Below are 18,781 nucleotides of genomic sequence, written 5' to 3' on the forward strand. Positions count from 1 at the left end.
GAAACTGTGCAGTCTGGGTCCCTATAAATGTATGTTACATAATCTCAACTGGGCTTTCAATGAGGCAAGGCAATCCTTTTATTCAACATTCTAATTGTCTCACTATCCCACTCACCAAAGGGTTTTTTCCAATCTTTTTCATCCCTCTCAAAGCCCTCCATGACTCTCCCTTCCCTCACCCTCTCAACTAAGAATCTTGCCTCATATTTCACTGGAAAAAAAAGCCATTGGCAGAGAGCTCCCTCTTATCTCCTCCTCCTCCATATCTCACATCACCCAAATGCCTTCTGCCACTTTCTCCTCCTTCCCCCAATCTCATATGAAGAGGTAGCCCTTCTCTTTGCCAAGGCAAATCTCTCTATATGCACAAATGGTCCCATTCCATCCTGTCTTCTCCAATAGATTGCCCCTTCTATCATCCTTACTCTCTCGCTAATCTCAAATCTCTTTCTGTTCACTAGCTATTTCCCTAATGCCTACAAATCTCCCTATGCCTCCCTCCATCCTCAAAAAACCTTCACTTGATTCACCCATCCCCTCTAGCAGTCATCCTGTATCTCTCCTCCCTTTTGGGTCAGCTCCTTGAAAGGAGGTGCCATCTATACAAGTGCCTCCACTCCCCTCTTGCTCTTTTCTTAACTCTCTGTAGTCTGTCTTCCAACCCCATCACTCAGCCAAAACTACTCTCTCCAAAGTGGCCAATGACCTCTTACTTGTAAAATCGAATGACTGTTTCTCAATCTTTAACCTTACAGACATCTCTTTTGCCTTTGATATTGCCCATCACCCTCGTTTCCTTGATATTCTCTTCTCTCTTTGCTTTCATGACACTACTACCTCTCGGTTCTCTTCCTATGTATTTGATTACTCCTCCTTTACTGGTTCTTCATCCAGGTATGTCCCCTAACTGAGTGTGTCCCCCTCCCACCCAGGCCCTCTTATTTTCTCCCTCCATACTGTTTCACTTGGTGATTCTCATCAACGTCCATGAATTTAACTATGACTTCTACACAAATTATCTTCAGATCTATTTGTCCAGCTCTAAACTCTCTTCAGTCTCTTATCTCTAACTGCCCTATTGGACATCTCTAACTGGATGTCTTACAGACAACTTAAACATATCCAAAACTGAACTCGTTATCTTTCCCCCAAAACTTTCTCCTCTTCCTAACTTCCCTGTTATGATTAAGAGTACTACCACCCTCCCAATCATCCAGGCTCAAAATCTAGATGGCATCCCTTGACTCTTCACCCTCTCTCTTCTCCTCCCCATGGTCAATCTAATGCCAAGTCTGTCAATTCTACCTTCAAAACATCACTTGCATATGCCTTCTTCTCTCCTCTGACACAGCTACCACTCTGGTGCAGACCCCCATCAACTTGTGCCTGGACAATTGCAATAGCCTACTTGTCCTCCCAATTGCAAGTCTCTCCTCTGTTCGGCTGTCAAAGGGTGCAAGTCTGACAATGTCCTCATGGTCCCCATGTCACTCCCTCATTGAGGAATCTCCAGTGGTTCCCTATCACCTCTAGGAACAATTAAAATCTTTTGGCATTCAAGGCTCTAAATATCGTGGCTTCTTCCTACCTTTCTAATTCTTATTTGCCCCCACATACTCTTTACCCCAGTGTCACTGGTTTCGTTGCTCTTCCTCAACAAGACACTCCATCTTCAGACTCAGGGCATTTTCTCTGACGGTTCTCCATGCCTAGAACATCCTCCCTCTTTATTGCTGCCTCATGGTTTCCCTGGCCTCCTTCAAGTCCCAGTGACAATCCTATCTTCTACGGGCAGCTTTCCTGATATCCCTTAATTCAAGTGCCTTCCCTCCATGATTATCTTCAATTTGCCCTTTATATACCTTGCTTGTCCATAGTTGTTTGTGCATTGTCTTGTTTGTGCAAGGACTGCCTTTTACCTTTCTCTGTATACTTAGCACTTAGCACAGTGCTTGGCACATAGCAGGCACTTAATAAATTCTTATTGGCTGACTGTCTCATTCTGCCATTTGTTATTGGTGTGACCTTGGCCAAGTCACATAAACCTCTCTAGACCTCCGTTTCAATATCTGTAAAATCAAGGTGTTGAACAAGATAATCACTCAGGTAACTTCCAGCTCTGCAACTACGTCCTGTCGTGCCCTGCCATGTTATGACTAAATTAATCTCTACCAATAATAATGATGATAATGTTTTATACAGAAATAAGCACTCACTTATATAACACTTAACGGTTTCCAAAGCACCATCCCCACATCTTGTGTTAGAGAAAATCTTTGTGCAACAGCCAGGGACCTTAAAGTGGGCTGTGAAATCTACCCTTATTCTAAATCAGAAGTTCTTAATCAGGGGCAATAAATTTGTGTGTTTTTAATAGATATTTTGATAACTATATTTCAATATGACTGGCTTCCCTTGTGGTCCAATGTGCTTTATTTTATGCCTTTAAAAGCATCATTCTGGAAAGAAGTCCACAGACTTTACCAGGCTGCCAAAGATGTCCAGTATGCAAAAAAAGTGTAAACAGCTGGTGCCCTAAATTGTTAGAGCCAGCTGTACCGACCTTGAGAAGGTACAAAATGTTTTTTTCACAGTTCTGTGAGGGCCATGTGATGTGGTAACTCCAAAAGCTAACATGTTCTTGGACTCCACTAAGGCATAACTTCTAGGAATGAGGAAATGAGAGCCTTGTTTAGACCACATCTGCAGCCTTGTGTTCAATTCTGAGGGCCTCATTTTGGGAAGAACATTGATAAGCCCAAGGGTATCCCGAAGAGTGACCTGGATGGTCAAGGATATTGAGCTCATGCTCTTTGGGGCTAAATTGTTAGAATTGGAAATGATTTGGATGGAGAAAGGAAGATTTAGGAAAACTGTGTTTAAATATAAAAAGGGCTGTCTTATGGAAGAGGGATTAGGCTTATTCTGTTTGGCCCCAGAGGGCAGAGTTGGGTGTAGGGGCATGGGGAATGAGGTTGCAAAAAGTCCTAAGGTAAGGACAAACTTCCTAACAATGGGAGTGCTTGAAAAGTGAAATGGATTGCCTCAGGAGGCGGGAAGACTAATGACTCTGAAACCACCTTATGGGCATCTGGCCTTGAAAGCTGGGCTCCTCTGGGAGTGCTAATGGCAATGAACTCACAGGCTCTCCATCTTCCTCCAAACCAGCTTCCCCACCACTGGAGCCCTTCAAATAGAGGCTGGATGACCACTTGTTTCATATATGTATGCATATGTATATGTATATGTATATGCATATGTATATGTATATGTATATGTGTATCTAATTTATATTTATATTGATTACATCAGGAATTCTTGCCCATGTATGGGTCAGATTAGGTAATTACTTTCAACGTGGAAATCATGTGAATCTATAGTAAAAATACAATTACGTCCATTTTACTGATGAGAAAATTAAGACTGAGAAAGTGAGAAAGATACTTGTCCTTAGTCACTCAACCAGTAGAGCATCTAAGGCAGGATTTGAACCCAGGTCTTCTGCCTCCACGTCCAACATACTATCCACTATGCCATGATACCACTCATATTTATTAGCCACCTATTCCTAGGTGTCCCAGAAGCCACATTCCCATACCTCTTTTCCTCCTTGAGGACTTTCCAACTTTGGAGTCAGCACCAGGAATCCACTTTCCCCCCTCCACAGAGTTGTAAATGACCCCATTTTCCATTGTCACCACCTTGCTCGGTGCAGGGGAAGATGGCGACCATATGTTGGAAGCACTTCCTGAAGAGTGGAACTTGGGCCAGATGCCCGTAAAGCAGTGTTTCCGTGTCCTTCTGCCTCTGAGGACATGTATTCTTATTTCTGGCATGACATCTTTGCAGTTGAGGGAGTGGGTGCTGTGGCAGGGCATATTGAAGGCTGCCTCTGGGTCCTGGACCCTTTTTTCCCTTTAGGAAGTCTCCCAGGGCCCTGGAGTTCCCCTTCCACCATCAGATCCTGACCTCTCAGTGTAACTCTGACCCTGGGCTTCCTTTACCAGAAGCAAACACATTTTCAGCCTGAGCCCTAAAAAAGGAAATAAAGGTGAAATTAAGAAAATTTTAAAGACACAGGATCTTTGAGTCCTGCAGGACTCATACAGCCCATAGACCTCATTTTATAGATAAGGAACCTGACATTGCAGAGAAGTTTAATAACTAGCTCAAAGTCTCACAACTAGCTAAGTGGAAGAGTCACATTCTTAATGGAATGTTCTTTTCCCTACAAGGATCTGAATCCAGGCCCATTGGTTCCTTGTTCAGGGTTGTTTCTCCCATACTATCCTAGAGGAGGTGCATTTGGACTTCATTTGTTAAGATCTCAGTGGGAGGGAGGGCTTTGGGGACTGGCATGGGGAGGTTCTTCCTAGAGATCACAAACATGGGTCACTCTAGGTTAAGCTGGTCCTGAGGATGCCACCATCCGAAAGCCTTTAGTAAGTGCTGGCCAGGTCTGGGTTCTATACATAGAGGACTTCAAACCCAGTGCAGGGATACCTCACCTGGATGTCATGGTGTGGTGGCTGGGCCAGTGGCTCCTGTGACTTCCTGGCATCTCAAAGAGCACACTGTGCCACTTACTACCTGTGTCACCTTAGACAAGTTACTCATTCTCTCTGTGACTCAGTTTCCTCATATGTAAATGAAGGGGAGGGCCAGATTATCTGTTGGTTCCTTCCAGATCTAGATTTATGATAATAATAACAATAATATTTAATATTAGCTCACATGTATATGTCATTTTAAGGTTTGCAAAGTGCTTTATATTATATGCATACATATGTTTATATGTGTGTATAAATGCATACTATATAGGTAATATATATGTACACATCTTCTAATCCTCACAACAATGCTGTGGTCCAGGGTATGATACAAGGTTCCCTTTTCCTTTAAAATCCTCATAATGTAACAGATTCCACCCTTCCTGGGGTCCTCAGTACACAGAACTTGGTCGATCAGATCTCCTCCCTGAGACACCCAGCACCCTCCGCCCATCATCCTTCAACTTCTTTATGAAACCCACCCATCCATCATGGTCAACAGCTTTTCTCCTAGGATTCCCGAAGAATGTTCAACCAAGGCTTGGTGATGCTTTTCCCTTGGCTCCTGGGGAAGCCCTAGGAAGTTTAGCATGAAGACAGAACTAGATCTAGAAGAGTTCTTTGAGCCATCATCCAGTCCAAAACCTCATTTTCCATGTGAAGACACAGGGATCTAGAGAGGAGAAGTGGCCCGATGAAGCTAGAGGGTGGTGGCTAGGACTTGGATCAAGGAGTCAGAGCCCATAGATGTGGCTGAAAAATACACATGTGCTGGGCTACATCTTCTCCACTTAGGGGCAGCCCACTGCATCCTCTAAAGCAACTGGAATACTTAAAATCGTTACAAGAAACTGCAATTTGAAGTTCTGGAAAATAAAGAATATAAAATAATCTGTGATTCCTGGAAATTATGAAATTGGTTAAAGAGATGCAATTAAACACTCACTTGGGTAACAACCAAAGGAATTTAATTGGGTCACCATGCCCTGCATAATTGAAGAAAATGTAGACAAAACACTCTACAAATTATGTAGTTCCTGGTAACTGGATCAGTTACCAATGTGGTCAAGAACTTGGAAAATCTGTGGGCAGCTACTATAGTTGTCATTCTGGGCCAAACACACCTTTGCATGGTTAGGGGAATTGAAGGGATGCCAACAATGGGCAGAGCCAGATGTTTAAAACAGGAAAGATTGGAAAATTCAACAAGAATGAGTCCCAGAGCCCTGTTGGTGGCATACCAAGACTGTCAGGGTATCAAATCTCATTCATATAGTGTGTCCCAACTAATTTGTTCTGGAAAACATGGGGAGGGGGGGAGAGGAGAGAAAGAAAGGAAAGAGGGAAGTGGAGAGAGAGGGAGAAAGGGAAGAAAGAAGGGAGAAAGAGAATAATTTTGTTGGCTTTTTTTTTTTTTTAGAGAAAGGAAAGAGAAAGAAGGAAAAGGGAGGAAGAAGAAAGAGAAGTGCATTGGTAACCAAGGTGGGGCTCCAGGTGGGGCCAATGAAGGGAGGTCTGATTATAGCTTTGCTCCCAAGTAGTCCCAAAACCCTTAGCTATTAGGTGCTAAGCCAATGTGGGCGTGAAGCCGCAGGGTCCTAAGGGGAGTTGCTTAGACCAGAGCCAATAGTAAGAGCTTAAGTTCTGGTTGCTCAGATGATGTCTGATGATGGCTAAAGAGTGCATAAAAAGGGAAGACAGAGCTATTTGCTTAGGGCTCTCACTCTTGGTGGTTTGCTAATGTGGAGCTCTGAGCCACAGCAGGAGTGGTGCATGACTCTAGGCCAGCTATTGTTATGAGCTCCCTGGCTTTGATGTTGATGCTTCTCTGGTAACTGTATATTGTGATTTTGTCAGACAGAAATCTTTCTGTTGATTCATGTTTATTTGCTCTGTTTGTATTTGCCCTGAAGTTCAGGGTGCTGGTTTTTACCCCTGAACTAAGTGAATGATATTTGTATGCTGGATTAAAGTAAGCTTGTTAACCTCTTAACATTGCTTTCCTTAGTAAAGCAGATCAAAAGAACCTGGGCTTGCAGCATTCTTGTTGTTGGGCTCGTGTTGGTTCCTCACCCCCACAGCAGCTGCTAGCTGAATTGTTGAAACAAGGAGGAGGAGGAAGAAGAGGTGGAGGAGGAGGAGGAGAAGAAGGAAAAGAAGAAGGAGAAGAAGAAGAAGAAGAAGAAGAAGAAGAAGAAGAAGAAGAAGAAGAAGAAGAAGAAGAAGAAGAAGAAGAAGAAGAAGGAGGAGGAGGAGGAGGAGGAGGAGGAGGAGGAGGAGGAGGAGGAGGATTAAAGGAGGAGGAGGAGGAGGAGGAAAAAATAGTGGCGGTAGGAGATAAGATCTGGGAGATTCCCACTGAAGGGATTATAGAATGGAGTATTGTTCTGAAATTAGCTTAAGTTCTTTCAACTTACTTAGAAAAGGCCTCTAACCCAGGGGTAGGGAACCCGGGGCTTCCGGGCCACACGTGGTCCCCTAGGTCTTCGAATTTGGCCCTTTGACTGAATCCAAACTTCATAAAACAATAATTCCCCACCCCTGCTCTAACCTAGGCTATGGTTTCTAAGCTAGGAGGTCAGAAAGCTCTTCCTAACCTATGCTAGGCCTCAGTGTGCTGTAGTTGAAAGTGGATTGAACTGAAGGTGACAGCATCATAGCGCTCTTGCTAGAAGGGACTTCAGAAGCAAACATCTAGCTCTTTTGTTTTTCAGATAAGGAAACCGAGGCTCAGAGAGGCTAAGTTATTTGCTCAGGGTCATATAAGGAGTAATCATCAATGGCTTGAACTAAAGGTTTGAACTAAAGTCTTTGACTCCAGAGTTCTGTCCACTATGCCCTAAGAACTGAGTTCTAGCCTTGGCTCAGCTGCCGACTCAGTTTGACCTTGAGTTAATTCACTTCCTCTTTCTGAGCCAGTTTCTCCTCTTGAAGAGCAGGAACTCACTGAGTCTTCTGGGGACTAACCTTGAAGGCTGCTTGCCTGTGTGCTTGCTTGTTTGGAGAGGCAAGGGACATCCCTGACCTCAGCCAAGGGGAGAGCTTCAAAGTGGAGTGAAGAGAAGAAAACTAAAAGGCATCGGAACTGGGATTAACCAAAGGACCGATATCTGTCCCGGGACACTTGGGAACCCTAGACCACCTTGGGAGGAACCAGGGCCACCAGACCCCCTCCTCCGGCCAGAGGCATTTTCTCATCCATGCCCGTGGATGTGCAGTCCATTCTGCCTTCAGGGCTCTGCTGCTGTTCTCCTGCTGGCAAGGTTCTTCTGCTGATGAGCTGCCCTTGTCCTCTCAGGTCCAGCTTGGGTCCCTCCCTCTCCAAGAAGACTTCTTTGACTAATGCAGCCCACACAGATCTCTAACTTCCTTTATAAATATTCATACATTTACACCTCACCGAGTTGTTGGGAAGGTCAAAAGAGACTAAATGAGATAAGATCTGTAAAGCAATTAGCACAGCACCTAGTAGGCACTATAGAAATGGTTATTCTGTTCCCCCATATATGAGAGGAAGTGTGAAGCCATGGAGAATAACACTGGACTTGGGGTCAGAGGATCTGGGTTCAAATGCCACCTTTGTCATTTAATGCCTCTGTGTGGCCTTGGGCAGATCACTTGGCCTTTCTAAAATGAAGGAGCCAGACTAGATAGGTCCCTTCTGGGGTGGTGAGTTGGCACAGTGGACAAAGTGCCAGGCCTGGAGTCAAGACAACTCTTCTTCCTGAGTTCAAATCCATCCACACAGTTACTTAGTTGTGTGACCCCGGATAAGACACTTAACCCTGTTTGCTTCAGCTTCCTCATCTGTAAAACGAGCTAGAGAAAGAAATGGCAAATCACTCCAGCATCTTTGCCAAGCAAACCCCAAATAGGGTCACAGAGAGTCAGATACCACTGAACCAACTAAACAGCAGCAGCAAAAGTTTCCTTCCAGTTCTAATCTATGAGACTGTGAGCCCCTGACCCAATTACTTACTGCATGAATATTTCCGCTCCTAGTTATATTCTACATTGAAATTGGTTTCATTTCACCTGGGAGTCTTGTCTTCTCAAGCAGACAGTGAGAATCCCAAGGGCAGAGGATGTGTCTGCTCCTCCTTCCATCTTACCCACTTATAAATACAATTATTAGAGTAATTTTTCCTTGAGAGGACAACAGCAAGAAGGAATGTAGTAAAGTACAAAGAACACAGAAGGCTGGGGGCAAGTCCTGAACAGTTTGGCAATTTTATTGGGAGGAGATTTAGCCTAATTACTTTCATTTACTTTGGTCCCATCCCTTCCTGTCTCCTTTGGCCCATTGTTCCAACAACAATCCCTTTTCTCTGCCTCATTTTCAACTCTATCTTCTGGCTTCCTGGATGTCTATAAATACAGCCAGGTCTCCCATATCCTTAAAATACACTCACTTGACCCTGCCGTCATCTCAAGCCACCACCCTTTATCTCTTCTTCCTTTCAGGCCAAACTCCAGCTTTCATTGTCTCCCATCACTTACTCTCCAAATGTTTGTCTCAACCCATTACACAACTGAAACAGCTCTTTTTCAAAGTTATCACTGTCAGTTGTCACATCCTCAGGCCTTTTCTCAATCCTCATTCTTCTTTTTGTGTTTGACACTGCCAGCCATCCTCTCCTCCCAGATGCTCTCTCCTCTCTGGCTTTTCAAGACACTGTCCTCTCCTGCTTTTCCTCCTACCAGTCTAACCACCCCTTCTTAGCCTCCTTTGCCAGATCCTCATTCGTGCCCCTCTCCTAAATGGAAATGGCTCTGTTTGGGGCCTTTTCTCTTGTCTTTCTACACTTAGCTCCCATTAGCCAATGCCCAGATCCTTAGCTAACTTTAAAGAACCCATTCCTGGGCCTAGTAGAGGCTAACTGCCCATTCCTCGTTCTGTACCCAGGTATGTGGTCTCGACCAGGTGCAGTCCTGGGGAACCTGGTCTCTAATGAGAGGTGCTAAGTTTCTGTGTTCTCATACTCACATATTAAATCCTCTACCCTAGCATACTGAGGAAAATTCTACTTATGAATCTCATCTAGAAATTCCTCTCAAAAAGAAGGGGGGATTAAAAAAGTCACACACACACACATATGAATCAAGCATGGCGCAGGATATTTATGCCTACAAATAAAATAAATGCTAAAGATGGTACATTTCAAAGGCTCCCTTATCCAAAGCAAAATTAAAACAGGATTCAGTAACAATTATAACTGTTGTTACAGTCTGTTGAGAAGCTGATACTTAAACCTCATCAGAATATAAAGAAGTTTGCAGGGTTTTACATTTCACCTCAGCTCAGCACTGTCTACTGGTAAACTGACCAGGCCTGGGCAACCCTCTTATGGATGGCCATTTTTTCTGATGAAGCTTTCCTGCCACCAGCCCATTCCTGTAGCTGTCAAAACTAGCCTCTCTTCTAACGGGTCCCAGAATGTTCAAGCCTCTTGAACTCAGAGGCTTCCTCCAATCCTGAGAACGTCCATCCTGAAATATTTATTTGTCTCAAATTGGGGGAAAAAAATAAAAAAACGCAAAAGAGGCAGCCCAAACCCAGGTTCAGGGTTTAGGTCAGCCAGTAGGAGGTGAGGAGGTGGTCCAGGGAAAGCCACCCCTTCTCCCACCCAGCTCTTGGGAAACAGATTGAAACAGTCCTAATCCTACTTCAAAGCCAGAAAGGGAACAGCTGAGGGGATGGTCACCCCCTTTTATAAATCCACTGAGACAATGGTTCTTCTGCCTTTGCAGACAATAAGGTGACTCTATCATCTCAAAATGGCAGCCCTTTACCTCTAAATTATACCTGGCTGGAGCAGGCCACCAGACTCTCATCTATCCTGTATTAGTCTCTAATTGGTTTCTGTACCTCAGGTCTCTTCTTCATTCCATCTTCCACAGAGCTGCCAAAGCAGCAACCATAAAGTGTAGGTCACTCCTCTGCTTCATAAACTCCAGTGACTCCCTACTACCTCTAGGATGAAATAGAAGTTCTTCTGTTTTACCTTTAAAGCCCTTCACAACCTGGCTCCAGCCTGCCTTTCAAAGCTTATTACACATTACTGCCCTTCCCATGATCTGTGGTCCAACTAAACTGACCTTCTTGCTCACAGAGGACATTCTCTATCCTGTGTGCATGCTTTTTGTATGTCTGCACCCATGTATGGATGTATCCCCTCCTTACCCCCAGCTCTCAGAATTCCTGTTTTCCTTCAAAGCTCTGCTCAAGCACCATTTCCTATATGAAGCTATTCTTGATCCACCCCGCCCCCCCAAGCTGTGAGTGCCTCCCCAGCCCCAAATGCCTCAAATGTATTTTATATTTTTGTATACATTTTTCTGTCTCTGTCTGTCTCTGTTTCTCTCTCTCTCTCTCTCTCTCTCTCTCTCTCTCTCTCCCCCCCTCCTCCCTCCCTCCCTCCTTCCTTCTCTCTCTCTGTCTCTGTCTCTGTTTCTGTGTTTGTCTCTCTCTCTCTCTCTCTCTCTCTCTCTCTCTCTCTCTCTCACACACACACACACACACACACACACACACACACACACACTTTTGTTTGGATTTCCAGATCTCCAGCATTTAGTACAGCATTCAGTGCTTAGCACAGTGCCTGGCGCATAATAAGTGCTCACTAAATGTTGACTGATTGATCTATCTCACTGGAAGTGCAGTGGACATCCACATGGGAGCTTTGAGGTACTCTGTCCGTTTGCCCTTCCCTAAGCTGGCTGATGTGCTCTCCGCTGTGCACCACGTCGTGAAGACACACGACTGGCTTAGCCTACCTAGTTCTGAAATCCCTACACCAAGAGATCAGCCATACTCAGTCCCTTTGGCAGGCAGGATTACAGGCATGTACTACTCTTCCAGGTATAAGCATAGTTTCTTAATCAACAATGCCACTCCTCCCTGTTTATTTTGGTTTTGAGGCAGCTGGGGGCATGATAGACAGTCATGTGGCCTGGACTGAGGAACATCTGAATTCAAATCCTTCTTCAAACATTTACTAGCTGTGGCTAGTTACCTGGGGCATGTAACTTAACCTCTGTTTGCCTCAGTTTCTTCCTCTATAAAATGGGGGTGATATTTAGCACTTCTCTTACAGAGTTGTCGTCAGAATCAAATGAGATAACATGTTAAAGTATTTTGTAAACCTTAAAATGCTATATAAAGGTTGGTTATTTTTATTATTTTGAATACTGCATACCCTTTCAAAACCATATTCTGGTCACGAGTTTCACTCTACCCAGTCTCACTGATATCTATAACAGAACTTTGCATGTAACCAGATCACCTAAGCTAGAGGGACCTGCTTCTGGGAGAAGACAGTCTGTGTTCGGGGGGGAAGAGCCTCTTTCCACACTGGCTGAGTAGCTACAACAGTCTTCATCTTTGAAATTCCCACAGCCATGTTCCCCTATAACATAGGTATCATGAGCTGACCTGGGAGGGAGGGAAAGGCTTCCTGTCCCACTTTTAGACCCTTTGGTCCTGAGAATCAGGCTCAGGGTCTTGGTTTGTTTTGTTTGTCCTTTTCAATTCTAGGCACAGATAGTGAAATCACTGACTTGATCTGTGGTGACCTTGGAGACGGGATGCTAGGCCAGATGTTGCAGCCAGTCCAGCAGGAAGCCTTGAGAAGGGTGCTCAGGCCTCAAGCCCAGGGAGGGACTTTGAACTTGGAACTCGGTGGGAGTGGGCTATGAAGCTATGAAAGTCTTCCTGTCTCCTGAGACAGGTGGTATGTGTGGTGTGGGGAGATTATGTCTCCATGTGCTAGGGTTAGGGGGAGATTGGGATAAATGTGTGTGTGTGGCGGAGGGGGGGGTTGGATGATTGCATGCCTGTTTTTGATATACCTTTGAAGTAAATATTCCTTTATAAAAGTTCACCTGACTATTAAGTGGTTAAATGGAATTGGGGTGCAGAGAATTCCTAAAAGGGAGGATCAGGGACTTGAGCCAATGACAGAGAGGCTACCGGGGTGGGGAACCTGTGGTCTCAAGGCCACATGTGACCCTCTAGATCCTCAAATGCAGCCCTTTGATTGAATCCAAACTTTACAGAACAAATCCCCTTAATAAAAGGATTTGTTCTGAAAAACTTGGATTCAATCAAAGGGCTGCACTTGAGGACCTAGAGGGCCACACGTAGCCTCAAGGCCACAGGTTCCCCACCCCTGCTTAAACAACCTCAAGGGTCCTTCTTTCCTTCCTTCTCTGTCTCCTGGTATGGTTGGGTATTCCTCTCTGCCTCTACACATTCCTTTTGTTGTTTCCTTTCCCCTTGGAGGCATTCCCTTCTCATGTCTATTCTTTAGAATCTGCTATCTTCCTTCTAGGCTCTGCTCCAAAGTTAACTCCCCCGGGAAATTTTCCCTGATCCTTCCCAACTAAAAGAATTTGCTTCCTCCTTGAGTACTCCTAGAACACTTAGTCTAGATTCCTCCTTTGTTCCCATCATACTCTACCTTGGATTAGCCTTTTCTGGGGCCATGTCCTGCCATTCCAAAGAAGATAAACTCCTCAGTGACAGGAATTATGCCTTTTGTTTTTTAGGGGCATGAACCCTTTAGGCATTTCTTTTTGCCAAGTTAAATAAAACCTACTTAGTCTATGCTCAATCATTTGTTGGCATGAACATTTTCAGGGAAGCTACATTAAGAGCCCCTTTATGAGGAACAAAATGAGCCATATACTAATGTCCCCAACATTTCCCTGGGTAGGAACATAAACCAGATGGACATTTAGGGAGATGTAAACCGGATATTGATGTTCTCAGGTTTGGCAAAAGCCAGAAAGATTTTGTGAGAGGCATCCTCAAAACTGTATCCTGGTCCTTAGGTCAAGAAGCATTCCCTATTCCAGGATCAAACATGCTTACAGAGACCTAAACTAAGGCACACCTTTTTTTTTTCCCACATGTGTACTGGTGTACATACACAGGCATAAACCTTAAGGCACAATACACATTCATGCACAAGCAATTTCTCCTACTCTATCTTTCTATCCCTCTCTCTCTCTGTTTCTCTCTCTTTCTCTGTCCCTTTCTGTCTCTCTGTCTCTCTCTGTCCTCTATCTGTGTCTCTGTTTTTCTCTCTGTTCACTCAAAGCCTACAATGACATTTTCAGGTCAGTGGATGACAGTGTCTCTGCCCTTAGGAGGCAGAGAATTTAAGGAACAAAAATTAGGAGACTCTCCAGTCAGAGGTGGGGGTGGGGTTGTGGAAGGGACACTCAAATGTGATTGGCTGCTGTGACAGGGGACACTGGTGGAGGGGAGCAGTATGGGTAAGGTCCAAGGCATTTACACTGCCTTTTCCAGCTCATTGTCATCATTCACTCATCCATCCATCCATTCATTCAATTAGCACATATGTATTAAGTGCCTACTGTATGCAGAGCACTGTGCAAGTAATTCCAGAGCTATCAAGTGTAGATTAGACAGGGTCCCTGGCTTCACCTAACTCCCAGTCTTGTGGGAGATGACACAAAACATGTAGCTATAACCCTTTATAAGTTTATTAGACAGTGCTATGTAGGCTCTGGAAAGAAGTCATTGCAAAGCAGATGGGAAGGGAGGCCTGGAGACCACCAAAAACTTCAATGAGACTTTGGCATCTGAGTTGGGCTTGAGATATTAGGAGGAAGGAAGAGGATGAAGCGTTCCAGAGGCAGCAAAGCCATAATGGAAGCCTGAGAGCACAGGGTATGTTCAAAGGGTGGAGAGAAGTCCAGTTTGTCTGGAGAATACAATGGCTGGAGCAGGTTCAGGATGAAACTGAAAAGGAGGAGGGCACTCATCTGTGGAGGGCCTTAAATGCCAGACAATGGAGTTGGGGAACAATAGGGAAACACAGGTGATGTTGGGGAACTCAAGCAATGAAAAATTTCTCCGAACGTTTCTTGTGTGTCCAGCTTTGCTCTCCATGCGAGGGGCAAGGAGATTTTATCTGCATCCTGTCTGGCTGGGGTTTGTACAATAATGGGGGAGTATAATAAATTGTCTGTATTGTTAGTTGCTAATTGAATCATTTATTGAGGAAATAATGGACAAAGAAGGGATAGAAGAGTGTAGACAGGATGGTCAGGGAAAACACCCTGGAAGACTTGAGTCTTGAGTTGGGCTTTAAAAGAAAGGGAATAGATTTGGATAAGAACCGGGCTTGCTTTGCTCCGTGCTAGAACTGCAGGAAACAATGTTCAAAATTAATGGTGAGGTGTGAGGTTTAGTCTTTGGGCCCAGAATGGGATGGTAACATCTGCTAGTTTTCCCAGTCAGGTGGGCTACACATCAGCCACCTCTGGAATAGCAGTCCGACTGTGAAGTTTCGAAAGCAACTTGGTGAATGTCCATTGTTCTCCTTTGTCCTCTTCCACCTCTTTTCCCCAACTTCTGCCAAGTGCAAAAGGTCTGCAGACAGAAGTCTGGACAATGGGTGAGTGTCTTTGGCCATAGCAGTTTATGAAGATGAGATTGGAGATCATGAATGTTGATTCATGACAAATTGGTAGAAAATGAGCACCTCCTTGGGAAGGCTTCCTGGTTTAATGCCATAAAGACTTCACCATTCTTCCATGCCAAGTCACAGTCCTAGCTTATAGATACACAGTATCGAGGCTTCTTTAAAATGTTTCTGCTGTGGGTGTTCTATTTCTCCTTCCTCCTTCCCTATCCAGTCCCTTTCCTTTGGTTTGTCTATGTATATATGTCTACTTTCAATAGACTGTCATTTTTTCTGGATAGCGAAAACATATGAAATAAAAGCAGTAGAAAGCAAGACAGTGAAGGATAAATGGAGATTATACAGTGAGAAAAGATTTTAAAATCCCATCTCCATCAAGACGTGTTCCATGCTTGGTAGAAAGAAAAGCAGCAAATTCTCCATAAACCCCACTGGCACCATGGCTTCAAATCATCTATACTGGCTAGTCTACCAGTTAGGAGCTTTTCTTTTTCTTTTAAAAATATTATACTGGTGGTATTTTCTTTTTCTTTATTTATACCACTGTCATATTTTCCCTTGACTCCCCACCTCTACTCCCATGTATGGCAAATTTTAAAAAAGGGGTTTTGTTTGGTAAGACTTATGACTTTTCTAGTATAGAGGGAACTCCTAGTAAAGAAATTCTCTTCACATGTGGTTCAGCACCTCCACTACAATTTATATTCTTTGAGACTTACCTAGGGCACTGAGAGATTAAGTGATTGTGCTGCCACTATATGTCAGAGACAGAACTCAAACCCAGGTCTTCCTAACACAAAGGCCAATTTCCTATCCATTAAACCATGTTGCTTTTCCAGAAGAAAAAAGTCTAGTCAAGTAAAATAAATCCACACATCGATCATGCCTGAAAATATACGCCTCATTCCTTATCTTCAGTCCATCCCCTGTCTCCTGAGAGGAAGGAATCATACTTCATTGTCAGAGTTGAACAGAGTTCTGAAATCTTTCACTATTGCTTTTATTTCCTTTTGTTGTGAATATTGGGTAGATTCTTCTCTTGGTTCGGCTTCTGTTCATTGAACTCTTCCTAAATAGAACCAAAAATTTATTATTATTAATTTGGTAATTATTAATATTTGTCTTTTATTATGTCACAATAATATTTCATTCCATTCATGTGAGAGGTAGTGTGGCATAGTGCATAGAGAACCTGTCAGGGAGACTTGGGTTCAAGTCCCTCCAATGACAAAATTCTGACTGTGTGATCCTAGACAAGTCATTTAACTTCAGAGGACTCCAGGCAATGTTTTAAGACTATAAGCTACAGAGAAGATACTAACCTGCATTGGTAGAGAGCATTTCCTCACATGGAAGTTCCCTATAGTAATAAAATCATTAATTCCCAGCCCTAGTCCTACATTCATATACCATGGTTTGTTTAGCCATTCCCCAACCACTGGGTACCCTCTTTGTTTCCAGTTATTTGATTGTAGAAAAAATGCTACTATAAATATTTTTGTAGACTTTCAGCCAAGATGGCAGGGTATGAATGAAGGCAAACAGCCCAGCTTCTACTCGCCTACTCCAGCAAAATCCTGAAATTCTCACCAGATTAAATAATGATCAAGAGATCCAATGAGAAATTACAACAAGTGACAACTTCCTACCAAGAACTGAACAAAAAGTAAGACAGAAGATCACAGAAATTAAGAAAGAAGGCCATTATTAGCAAAGCAAGCACCAGCTCGGGCAGACAATCCCACAGCTTCCCAGTTTGGTCAGAGATGGGCCAGAGACAGGTGTAGCTCATAAATCTCTGTGTCTGGTGGCAGCAAGAGGGGAGAGTTCTCTGCCAAAAAGCCCTATGGTGGCAGGAATTCCGCAGCGGAAACCTTGGAAGCCCCAGGGAGTGGTAATAACCACTGAGGTGTCACAGTGTTCTAATGAAGACTGCCTAGGACCCCAGGAGTCTTGAGGTCCCTAGCACTCAGTCCTGAGTCACCACTGAGGACCCAGAGCTTTGAACCTCAAAAATTCAAGGGCACTTAACCTTAGGAGGCAGAGGTGTGTGTAGAAACCCAGGTGACCCACAATGAGACCAAGCAGGACTGACCATCCTACCAAAAGCCCAGCAAGTCATAGTTTAACCCTGGCACAAAATCCCCAAATCGGGAACTAAAACTAGAAAGAGGAATAAAATTAAAAATACATTGACTAGCCTAAAGAATTATTGTAGATCTAGAGATGTTCAAAAATCCAGTCTAGAAAGAGAAAGGAACTCCACAACAATTACAAGCTGGGACTCAAAAGAGAAAGTAGATTTTCTACAAGGACTATATGATTGATTATCTAGAAGAAATAAAGCAAAAGATTTTTTTAAGGTTCTCCAGGAAAGAATTATAAAGGGAATAAATAATTTTGAAGAGAAATTAGTAAACATTATCAAAATAACAAACTCCATGAAAACTGAAATAGCTCAAACAGAAACCAATGATTCCTTGAGAGAGCAAAAAATATTAGAACAAAGTTAAAAAATTGAAAAAGAAAAGTAAGATAGCTGATTTCTTTTTTTTTAAACTGACTTGGAAAACAGGTCAAAGAGAGATCATTTAAGACTTCTTGGACTCCTTGAAAATGATGATAAAAATACTTCAAAATGCATATTTCAATAAAGTGTATATAAAAACATATTAGATCTATTAGAACCAGAGAGCAAAATAAAGATAGAACGATTCAACCACCTCCTGAAAGGAGCTCAAAAAAGTCATAGAAATGTCATAGCCAAAATCCAAAGCTCGTATATGAAAGACAAAATATTGTAATCATCCAGAAAGAATCAGTTTAAGTACCAAGGAACTATAATCCAGATCACACAAGACCTGGTAACTTCTACAATAAATAAGAGAAAATCTTGGAATACAACATTCCAAAAGTCAAAAGAGATAGATATACAAACAAGAATCATTTACCCTGCAAAACTGAGTATAATCTTATGGCAGAAAAGAAAGGAGTTTTAATAGAATATAGTACTTTCAAGCATTTCTGATGAAAAGACCAGAGCTGAGTAGGAACTTTGGAATATAAAGATGAGTCCAGAGAAACCTATGAAAGTAAAGTTATGTGAGCACCTGGGAGGAAATCTATGATGACATAGTGCTAAGATTCTAATAAGAAACATGTGTCCCTTCAGAACCAACTATCTTCAAAGAGTATGGAGGAAATTAAATAAGAAAAATAAAGGTCCTGTGGGTGGATTGGTTCTATTCTGAGAACTTGAAGAAGATAAATAAAAAGGTAAAAGGAATACACTAGTGTAGAAAGGATGAAGAAAGAATTGCATCTTGTTATTTGTCAAAATTGGGGTACATGAGAAAGAGTATGCAAACATGGAGGAAGGAATGGGGGATAGGGAGAGTGACTTTCCTTCTTATCTGAACCAGACAGGAGAGAGTTAAAAACACAGAGAAAGTTTGGAATACATCATATTCAATAGGGAAACGAGTGGGAATATGGAGCGACGGATTAAGACAGGAAATAGTCAGGAGCAAAACCAATGTTCTGATACTGAAGAGGGGAAAGAAAGAAAAAGAGAAGAGGGGAGGGGAGAAGAGGGGAGGAGAGAAGAGGAGGAGAGAAGAGGAGAAGAGAAAAGAGAAGAGGGGAAGGGAGAAAAGGGAAGGGGAGATGGGAAAGGAGGGGAGAGGAGAGGACAGGGGAGGAGAAGAGAGGAGAGGAAAAGGGAAGGAAGGGGAGGGGAAAAGAGGAGAAGAGAGAAGAGAAGAGAGGAGA

Source organism: Trichosurus vulpecula, chromosome 8, assembly GCF_011100635.1.
Source record: "Trichosurus vulpecula isolate mTriVul1 chromosome 8, mTriVul1.pri, whole genome shotgun sequence".
In the NCBI taxonomy this organism is placed as follows: domain Eukaryota; kingdom Metazoa; phylum Chordata; class Mammalia; order Diprotodontia; family Phalangeridae; genus Trichosurus; species Trichosurus vulpecula.